This window comes from Mandrillus leucophaeus, unplaced genomic scaffold (assembly GCF_000951045.1).
Source record: "Mandrillus leucophaeus isolate KB7577 unplaced genomic scaffold, Mleu.le_1.0 Scaffold181, whole genome shotgun sequence".
Lineage (NCBI taxonomy): Eukaryota > Metazoa > Chordata > Mammalia > Primates > Cercopithecidae > Mandrillus > Mandrillus leucophaeus.
The window spans coordinates 1,741,022-1,752,578 of NW_012101821.1; positions in this window are offsets into that span (position 1 = coordinate 1,741,022).

An 11,557-nucleotide genomic window follows, 5' to 3' on the forward strand; every position below is an offset into this window, starting at 1 on the left:
AGCCTCCTGAGTAGCTGGGACTGTAGGTGTGCATCACCACACCCTGCTAATTTTCAAATATTTTGTAGATACAAGGTCTTGCCATGGTGCCCATGCTGGTCTTAAACTCTTGAACTGAACCAATCCACCTGCTTTGGCCTCCGAAGTGCTGGGATTACAGGCATGAGCCACAGTGCCCGACCTCGTTTCTGTTACTGTATCTATTTCTATATCCATATCTATCTATACCTTAAGCTATCAATTTATTTGAAACAATGAGTTTACACAGATATCTCCAATTCCAATCCAATGGCACAGGATTCATTCTAGCGTTTCCTTTTCCCATACTAGTACTCCTTTTTCCTTTGCTCCAATTATTTCCAATTTTCTCTGTATGTAACCAAATTCCTGGGTCTTCCTATTTGAAATATCTCAGCATGATGAAGAAGGAAGAAGAAGAAAAAAAGGAGGACAACATAGGAAAGAAGCAGCAGAAAGGTCCATTTAGAAAGCATGGCTTCAAGCACACCAAGCCTGGCACATGAAGAAAGCTCTGTCAAAAAAAGATGTATTAGTCTGTTCTCATGCTGCTAATAAATACTTACCTCAAACTGGGTAATTTAAAAATGAAAGACATTTAATTGACTTGCAGTTCCACATGGCTGGAGAGGCCTCACAATCATAGCAGAAGAGCAAGGGATGTCTTATATTGTGGCAGGCAAGAGAAAGCTTGTGCAGGGGAACTCCCCTTTATAAAACCATCAGATCTTGTGAAGCTTATTCACTATCACCAGAACAACACAGGAAAGACCCACCGCCATGATTCAATTAACACCCACCGGGTCCTTCCCATGACACATCGGAATTGTGGGAGCTGGAACTCAAGATGAGATTTGGGTAGGGACAGCCAAAACGCATCAAAGGAGAAGAGAAAGAAGGAATCTCTCCAGTTATTGTTAATATTAATTATTGTCACTTTGTTTAGGTGTCTACTATCTTTTTCCAATTGTAAAGGAAATGTTTATTCCTGAATAGTTTATAATGAATGTGTGGTTGATTCTTTGGCAGTGAGTATTTTGTTCTTCAACAATATTTTAACCACCCAATGGTTTTAGCATCTATTAATGATACTTTTCTGAATGATGTCATGGTGGTGTCTGGAAAATGGTGATTTACTAATTCTATCATCTTTTCTATGTTCGTTATCTGACATTCTTCTCTGAAGAGTAGCTTCACTTTCTCCCTTTTTTTCTTTTTTAGTATCACTGTAAACTCATGAATTATTTTTATAATCTGGGTATACAAAGAGGAATCACACCCAGAGCCCACACTCCAGTGGTTCACAGTTTAGTAAAAGAGAAAGATGTATACAAGTAATTGAAGGAATGTGATAAAATTCACAAGTCATTCAGGAAGAACCAAAGTATCTGTAAACATTAACTAGAAAGTCATTTGTTTTGTTCAACATCAATTTCAAAGTTATTTCCCACCAAATCTCCTAGGTTGAGAATACAGTACTTATTTAAAGGCTGTAGTTCCTGTGTACCAATATACTGTCAATAAAAGAGATATCTGAGGGGAGCCCTTAATTTGGTTTGGACAACTGTTATTCTATTTGTGCACTGAGTAACACATTTTGTAACTTTAAATGGACTCAGTGATGTATTTTAAAAAGAATGTGTAGGTCATGGCTAATATTGTTGCTGTCTGAGAGAGATGTCTATATTTTATAAGAACAACAGTCCAAAGGATTATCATGTTTTGCATATTTTCCCCCACAAATGTCTCCATTTTTCTGAGAGGCTCATAAGTTCAATTATATTTCATCACCAATCAGGAAGCCAGACAAAGCTCAGACTATGAAATCCATTGGCTTTGTTTAGGTTTATTTTAAACCTCAGTGCACTCATGTTTTTGCTTTCAATTAACTTTTCACTAGTGAGTTCACAAAGTACTGTATGCATCTGTTTTTTGTGACCATCTCACTGCCTGTAAGTTTCCCTACATACAGGTGTCCTGGAGGTGAAGGACAAGTGCTTTGGTCCTGGTTTCATCTTTTAAGATGCAGCACATTATTCAATCTCACTAAACCTCAGATGCTCCTATGAAAATGTCTATCTTGTACAGGTTGCTGGGTTGATTAAATGAGGCAACATATATTAAGTTGATTTATCATTGCCAGTAATTAATCAAGCAATGGCCACTGTTACTATCCAAATAGAACAAAAACAAAAAGCAGACTTTAAGCCATTGCTCAGGATATGCTTGATGATTTTTCCACTAGAATTATTTATTTGTGTATTTATAGTCAGTCAGTACTTTTCTAAAATAAGCAATTCCCTAACATTCTATGTGATACCTTAATTCAGTGATAACATATCACCTCCTATGTGATTTTCTTTTTCTTTTTTTTTTTTTTTGACAGAGTTTGGCTCTTGTTGCCCAAACTGGAGTGCAATGACACAATCTCAGCTCACTGCAACCTCTACCTCCCGGGTTCAAGTGATTCTCCTGCCTCAGCCTCCCAAGTAGCTGGAATTACAGGTGCGTGCCACCACGCCCAGCTGATTTTTTGTATTTTTAGTAGAAATGGGGTTTCACCATGTTAGCCAGGCTGGTCCTGAAATTCTGACCTCAGGTGATCTGCCCTCCTCAGCCTCCCAAAGTGCTGAGATTACAGATGTGAGCCACTACATTTGGCCCTCTATGTGATATCTTCAGTGGAGAAATTTGAGTACCGTTTTGGTATTCTAGGTTGAATTATTTCACGTTTGTGTTAATTCATTTCCTACCACCTTTTACCACCGTGCTGTTAGGACACAGTAGTGGCTCTTATCTTTTGATATTTGTGATCTATGCCTCTTTGTAGCTAAATTCACATTATCTATTTAAAACTCAACTATTTTTTGAAAATTTCCCTTGTGCCCTCATTATCACACTAACTAAACCTCACTAGATAGTAATGTAAATCTCTTTAGCAGCAAGCTGATCCTCAACAGCTTGAAGAAAAATACAGCCGTTGTACAGAACTCATTATAGATTAAGACAAAAGACTTCTTCTTCATTGTAATTTCAGCAGACAGGTGACTATAATGTCACAGTGGTAAAAATGCTTCATTTTTGCATGCTATCTAGAAAAACTGAGATAAAATCTCACAGTCACAACTCACATATTTTATCATTTAAATTTCAAGGTACTTTTTTCACTCTGAAAGCTGATATTGTGAATTTCCTTATGAGTTTGTGGCAAAAATTATCTTGTGATAAATAATTGTCATAGGAACTCTTTTATTATGTCTAAGATGTTAAAATATCAATTGGATGCCTCACTGAAATATGTAATCATTTTATGAGTCTTTTAACATGTTGACATTTTACACCATTCTGTTTTAATGATATCAACAAATTATACCAGATTTTAGAAGATTAAATAACAAAGAAAATGGGCAATAGCATTGTTTCTCTTAATACAATCAATCATAGCAATGAAAATATTAACAGAGTAGTGCATAAATAAAAAGTAAACATTTTAACAGTCTAATGACTTTAGACAGATATTTAAGGCTTCAATCTGTCAAGGGAGATGAGGAAACCTCCAAGGTCTGTGGGTTTTTCATAGAGGGGGTGAGCCTAGTTTCTGTCTCTCTTTAGTCCCACAGAGGAAGATGAGAAACAGATCTAATGCTGCTTTTATCTTTTTTTCTCCTATTTTTCTCTTTATTCCAGTCCCAAGAGGAAAATTTCAGAGATGGCATGTCCATTATACAAATAAGAGACTTCAAAAGAAGAATTTTGAAGCAGGGTGTGGTGGCTCATGCCTGTAATCCTAGCACTTTGGGAGGTCGAGGCAAGCGGATCACTTGAGGTCAGTAGTTCAAGAACAGCCTGGCCAACAAAAAATTAGCTAGACATAGTGATGCACACCTGTAATCCTAGCTACTCGGAAGGCTGAGGTAGGAGAATTGCTCAAACCCAAGAGGCGGAGTTTATAATAAGCTGAGATGGTGCCACTGCACACTCCATCCAGCCTGGGCGATAAAACGAGACTCCATCTCAAAAAAAAAGAAGAATCTTAAAGAATGATAGAACATGTATGTGGAATAGGAAAATAGAAACACGGGAAGTGGGAGAGCTTCAGACTTAGTAAGCTGTGCAGAAAAAATACCACTGAAATGGGTGTGGGAAGAGACAAAGAGCATTCAGGAGGAAAAATGGCTGAGAAAATGAGGGAAGACAATAGGGAATGGAGATGTTTAGAAATCACCATAGAAAATAAAAAACATTGAATAGAAAACTTTCATTTTCCCCAAATGACTTGCTAAACTTCGTTCTGTTTTTTTTTTTTTTTTGAGACGTCTGATGCCCAGCCTGGAGTGCAATGGCACGATCTCGGCTCACTGCAACCTCTGCCTCCCGGGTTTAAGTGATTCTTCTGCCTCAGCCTCCTGAGTAGTGAGGATTATAGGCACACACCACCACACCCAGCTAATTTTTGTATTTTTAGGAGAGACAGGGTTTCACCATGTTGGTCAGGCTGGTCTTGAACTCCTGACCTCGTGATCTGCCCGCCTCGGCCTCCCAAAGTGCTGGGATTACAGGTGTGAGCCACCGCACTGGGCCAAGTTCATTCTTTAGCAGGCACTGGAAAGCAGGGAAACAGCTGTTGACCACATATTCAGAAGAATCTTAAGCTCCTTAGCAAGCTACTCATAAAAAGTATCTGTCTCAGCCCGTTCACCTTCACCTTCACCTCTCACCTGGTCTAGAATTTTAACCTCTTCTCTCATTCCTTTGGATGGCATACCAAAGTATCATTAAACAACCATTATTAAGACTTTTTGAAATAGGGAAGAGACCCTGAAGGTTATTTTAGTATAGCACAATGGAATTTTTCAGATTCACTGGTACTATTTGAAAACACCAAGAGCCTGATATGGTCCACAACAAAGTGTTTGCACTGAGGGAATTACAGAAAGAGGAAAGATTGTAACTCAATGATTTTACTCCTAAGGCTGCCTTCTAAGTAGGAGTCTCTAGAAAGCACCACACCTAGGAAAGTAGGCCTTGGGATCTGATTCAGGAAGCACACTCTTAGGGAAGGCAAGAGTAACCGAAGTGAAGACTACGGAAAAGCAAGAAGTACAGATTTTCTTTTTTTTTCAGATGGAGTTTTGCTCTTGTTGCCCAGGCTGGGGTGCAATGGCACCATCTCAGCTCACTGCAACCTCTGCCTCCCAGATTCAAACGATTCTCCTGCCTCAGCCTCCCAAGTAGCTGGGACTACAGGCATGCGCCACCATGCTCAGCTAATTTTGTATTTTTAGTAGAGATGGGGTTTTACTATGTTGGTCAGGATGATCTCGAACTCCTGACATCAGGTGATCCACCCGCCTCAGCCTCCCAAAGTTCTGGGATTACAGGCATGAGCCACCACCCCTGGCCACTTTTAAAAAATATCTGTTTTACATAGGACTTACTTTGGTTTGATGCCTGTTGGCAGCCAGGACTGGAATGGGCCTGGATGGGGTTCCTCAGTGTCTTGAGCAGACTGGCATGAAAAGTCAGGGATTACACTGTTCTTCCTCCTAAAATTGGCTGTCTGGAATAGCATGGTGGCACCCTTAAGAGTCCTGAGCTCAATTTTGGGACTAATGCCCTGAAATTACACACTCATTGAATAGTCTCTGAGAATTGATTATGAGAACATAATTGATTGGGTCTAACCTAAACTCAGAGGTGATTATTTGGGTCAGAGTTGACTAGCAATTGAAACTTAGGGCAGAGTGGTCGTGAATTCTAAAAGGTAGTCTAGTACTTTTGAAAATGAGGGCACTGGTTTTAATCTACATTTTGGGCTGGAATCCTCTGGAAGGACATTTATAGGGGAAAAAAATGGACCTTGATTAATAAGATTTAGATAGGTGGAGAACAGAGTAAAGGAATTTACTTATTCCTTCAAGAAATATTTATGAAACTGCATCACAGATAAAGTTCAATGGCCTAAATGCTTTATATTTTTTCTTTTTCTTTTTTCTGGAGACATGTCTCGCTCTGTCGCCCAGGCTGGAGTGCAGTGGCGCGATCTCAGCTCACTGCAACCTCCATCTCGTGGGTTCAAGCAATTCTCCTGCCTCAGCCTCCTGAGTAGCTGGGACTACAGGTGCATGCAACCACACCTAGCTAATTTTTTTGTATTTTAGTAGAGATGGGATTTCACTGTCTTGCCCAGCGTGGTCTCGAAACTCCTGAGCTCAGGCAATCCGCCTGCCTTGGCTTCACAAAGTGCTGGGATTATAGGCGTGACTCACTGCGCCTGGCCGGTTTATATTTTTAATACAGTAAAAGAGTTAAAACTTCAGTGTGGGAAGACAAAAATAATCAGTATATAATTTAGCCCTTAGAAGTATTATTTTGTTTGTTTTGTATTTTGAAGGCTTAACGATACTTTAATTTGGTATAAATTCCTTTGCCTACCAATGTGAACGACAAAGGAAGTTCACTTCCTTCCCAAAGAAGCTGAGATTTTAATTAAGTACACATTATTTACCGGACTTCAGGGTCCCAAATAAACACTGGGTGAGTTTTTTTCTAAAGGTTAGCATGTTCTCAAGGGTTTATAACAACTTTTCCTGACTAGTTCCATTTCAGTCTGGATTGTGAAACTGCTTCTTGACACATGCTTTGGAAAGGAACAAACATTTAATCCTCTGATAATATTTAATGAACGTTGATCTTTTTTTTCTTTTTTTCAAGACGGAATCTCGCTCCGTTGCCCAGGCTGGAGTGCAGTGGCACAAACTCAGCTCACTGCAGCCTCTGCCTCCCGGCTTCAAGCGATTCTCCTGCCTCTTATACAAAAAAAAAAAAAAAAGAACAAAAAACATACCATCTGTTGAGTGCATATGAACCAACAAACAGCATTTTTTTTACAAGATTCTGCAAAACATTACTATGAGATGACATTGTCATCTACAGATGCAACTCAATCAAAAACAGCAAGTCTGAGGTATAAAATAGCCAAGTAGAATTTGACATAATGTCCATTGATGGCCAATCTATGTGCTCTCCACTAGGCAACATAGTATCTCCTTATTTAAATATAACAATGAATGTAAAGAATAATTTAATGTTAAGAAAAAATAAGTAAATCCATGTTTTGAATGATCACCTTTATTGTAATATTCCCTTCTTCTGATAGAAAGTTAATGGTTAGAAACCTGCCAAAGATCAAGGTTATATTTCAAAGAGAGTTTGTGATGTTGGAGGCCTGGGGAAAGAAGGAAGAACAAAATCATTTGCGGCTAACTATGGCCTGCATGGAAGCCCTAGAAGCATTATCCATCTGTGATTGAGGAAGAGGAATGTTCTTGAATTCTTTTTTTAAAAATTTTATTTATTTATTTATTTTTTTAAGAGACAGGGTTTCATTCTGTTGTCCAGGCTGGAGTACAGTGGCATGGTGCTAGCTCACTGCAGCCTTGGCTTCCTGGGCTCAAGTAATCCTCCATCCTCAGCCTCCCAACTAGCTAGGACTACAGAGGTGCACCACCACACCTGGCTAATTTTTTAAAAATTTTTGTAGATGAGGGGTCTCACTGTGTTGCCCAGGATGGTCTCCAACAGCTGGCCTCGAGCCATCCTCCCACCCTGGCTTCCCAAGGTGTTGGGATTACAGGTATGAGCCATCACACCCAGCCTGGATTGAATTCTTTTGGCCTGTTATTATTCAGGAATTCACACAGAAGTCTAGGCTGGGCACCTTAAAAATTTCTGAAACAAACAATCTTTGTTTTTTCTTTCTTAACAAAATAATCACTGAAATGTTAAGAACTCTTTCAGGTAACGTTTATGTGTATTGATCAATATTTTCCCTTGGCAGAAGATTGTTATGCCTGCTCTTAAGCACCAACCACTTGAGGCCAGAGAGACTAATGTTTACCCAGCTCCTGGGCAGGCTGAGTCTTAACTGTCATTGAACATGTGACTTCATTAAACCATGTCTAACATTTCCCTCTCCTACCTGTTTTCTCAGAAGACAGTCTAGTGGCCCAGTGTGTGGCCAAATTGAATTGCAAGCAATAGGGAGAAAAAGCCAAAGTTCTTTTCACTTCCCTTTACTTGAGCTTTAGATTTCTTATTTTGTACTTATACTTTAACAATGATAATTTTATTAACATTATTAACAGACATTTACCTAAAGTGTATTATATGCCAGGTACCATGCTGTTGTTGCATTATTTATTCATCAAATAATGATTATCAGCTGGGTACAGCTGCTCACACCTGTAATCCCAGCACGTCGAGAGGCCAAGGTGGGAGGATCATTTGAGACCAGGAGTTTGAGACCAGCCTGGGCAACACAGGGAGACCTTGTCTGTACAAAAAACCTAAAATTTAAAAAAAATTACTGCTGAAGTATTAGACTTATCCTTATTTTATAGACAAGTAAACCGAGCTAAAGGAAGTTAAGCAACTTGCCTGATGTCATCCGAGTTAAATAAGAAGCAGAGTTAAATTTTGAACACAAACTTTTTCTGATTCCTCTTGAACTCCAGTCCTTAATTGCTACATTACATAATATAACATAATAGGTACAAAATTTCTTTGAAATTGTGTGTTAGTGGCCAGTAGTTTTCAAATAACTACTTTTGTTATTTTCTTTCTTTCTTTCAAGAGATATGGTCTCATTCTGTCATCCAGGCTGGAGTACAGTGGCACAATCACAGCTCACTGCGGTCTTGAACTCCTGCGTGCAAGAAATCTTTCTGCCTTAGTATCCTGAGTAGTTGGGACTACAGGCGTGGGCACCAACCCCAGCTAATTAAAAAAAAATTTTTTTTTGTAGAGATGAGATCTTGCTTTTGTTGCCCAGGATGGTCTCCAACTCCTGGCCTCAAATGATCATTCTGCCTCAACCTCCCGAAGTGCTGGGATTACAGACGTAAGCCACTATGTCCAACCTATTATTTTCAATAACAGCAGTTTATGAACTAAATACTTCTCACTTTCTCCTTAAATTAGTACTTTTGTATATATATTTTTTTGTTTGAAAAGTCAGACCTGGCCAGGCATGGTGGCTCACACCTGTAATCCCAGCACTTTGGGAGGCCGAGGTGGGTGGATCACTTGAGGTTAGGAGTTCGAGACCAGCCTGACCAACATGGTGAAACCCTGTCTCTACTAAAAATGCAAACATTTAGCCAGGTGTGGTGGCACACACCTGTAATCCCAGCTTCTCAGGAGGCTGAGACAGGAGAATCGCTTGAACCCAGGAGGCGGAGGTTGCAGTGAGCTGAGATGGCGCTACTGCACTCCAGCCTGGGCAACAAGAGCAAAACTTCATCTCAAAAAACAAACAAACAAAAAAAGTCAGACCTAAAATAAGTCCTTTACCAAAATATACACAAATTATCCCACTTAATTCTTATGACAATTTTAAAAGGCTTAATGAGGTTATGTAACTTGCCAAAATGCTCAAATTGATAATAAGCAGCTGAGATGAATTTCAACCCAAGCTATGTGAACCCATAGCTTGGGTTGGTAACGGCCAAATTATGCCACAGAAACTCACCTATGTGACAAAATCATAACCAGGTCAGGCATTCAGCTCAGTGGCAAGTGGTGGCCCCTCATTAGCTAAATATTCCCATTTGGTTTTTCAGCTTTTCAAAGTCCAGATCTTTATATTCAACTGGTGCTCAAGTATAAAAACTTGCCTGGTAAACTCAGTCACCAGAGACCTGAAGATTTTAAGTTCTTTAAATCTGCTTTTCTAAATTGGATGGCTGCATGGCTACAATTCCTAAAACCCGATGTAAGACTTCAGTCTAATATAACTTTGTAGATTAATGAAGTCTACTAGGATCTTCATCTTTGCTTTTGAGAAATGATGAATTGAGCATCTGCACTGAATTTTACAGTCAAAGATAACAATTAGGATAATTTAGTTGCAAATAAAGCTTATTGGCCAGGCACAGTGGCTTACCTGTAATCCCAGAACTTTGGGAGGCCAAGGCAGGTGGATCACCTGAGGTCAGGAGTTCGAGATCAGCCTGGTCAACATGGTGAAACCCCGTTTCTACTAAAAATACAAAAATTAGCTGGGTGTGGTGGCGGGCACCTGTAGTCCCAGCTACTCGGGAGGCTGAGGCAGGAGAATCACTTGAACCCGGGAGGCGGAGGTTGCAGTGAGCCAAGATCATGCCACTGTACTCCAGCCTGGGCAACAGACCAAAACTCTGTTTCAAAGAAAAGAGAAAAAGAAAAAAAAAAGCTTATTTTCTGTTCTACAATGAAGTGGTTATGGTCCTGCCTGCGTATCTCATCTTAATTACTTACTACCTGTATAGATTTAGGCAAGTTGATTAAACTCTCTGAGCTTCAGTTTTCTTTTCTTTTATTATTATTTTATTCCCACTGGATAATGCCTGTCTGCCTATATTATAGGCTTTGGGAAGAATTAATGAACATACATAAAATGAATGATTGATATGATTGACGATATGCTTATTGTGGGGTCTTGAACAGAGTAAGTGTTCAATTAATGCCAACTCTTACTATTTTACCTAAATTGTCAAGACATTCACTTTGACTCTTCCCCTGTCTATAGTTCATATGCTGTTAAAGCAAGCTTTGAACATGAGCTAGAGTTCAACAAGCAGACAAATCTGAAAGAATAACGACAGATTTTAAAATTTAATGTTTATGGCCGGGCGTGGTGGCTTAGGCCTGTAATCCCAGACCTTTGGGAGGCCGAGGCAGACGGATCACCTGAGGTCAGGAGTTTGAGACCAACCTAACCAACGTGGAGAAACCCTGTCTCTCCTAAAGATACAAAATTAGCTGGGCGTGGTGGTGCATGCCTGTAATCCCAGCTACTTGGGAGGCTGAGGCAGGAGAATCACTTGAGCCAAGATTGCACCATTGCACTCTAGCCTGGGCAACAAGAGCAAAACTCCATCTCAAAAAATAAAAAAAAATAAAAATAAAATTTAATGTTTATTTATTAGATTTACTGTTTATAATTCTTCTTTATAGTTTGTCCCTTTTTATTTCACCTAAAATTTGATTTGGCATTAACAACCTAGTGTAGTTTGGAACAAACCATGCTAGATACTTAGGTGTACAAAAAGAGAAAATAATCTGGCTTTAATCCTTGCAAATAAAAAGCAAGCAAAGGTAAATATTCTCAACTTCCTCAAGAGTAAGTTAGGCTTATGAATAATCAAGTGTAGATAATGAGAATTTCTGTTTGAAATAAAGCAGTATGATTAATTACATCTCTTCTATCAGTTTTTTAATTTTCCAAAATACCTGATCTCTTCATTTATATTTCCTGATTATAGCATATGCTTTATTTTTTGCCAATTTAAATACAGTAATTTATATTGCATGCAGAAATGGTTTTAGACTGTTTAATATACTGCACCTTCATGAGCCCCATGGGCTAGAGTGAAGCTATATGAAAAACACTAAAATCCCAGTGTTCTGTATTTGCAAAAGAGAAATGTAGGTGGTTGTGTGTTCCCTGATTGATTTAGCATTTGTCTGACACTTAAAGCACTTTTCAAATTATTGT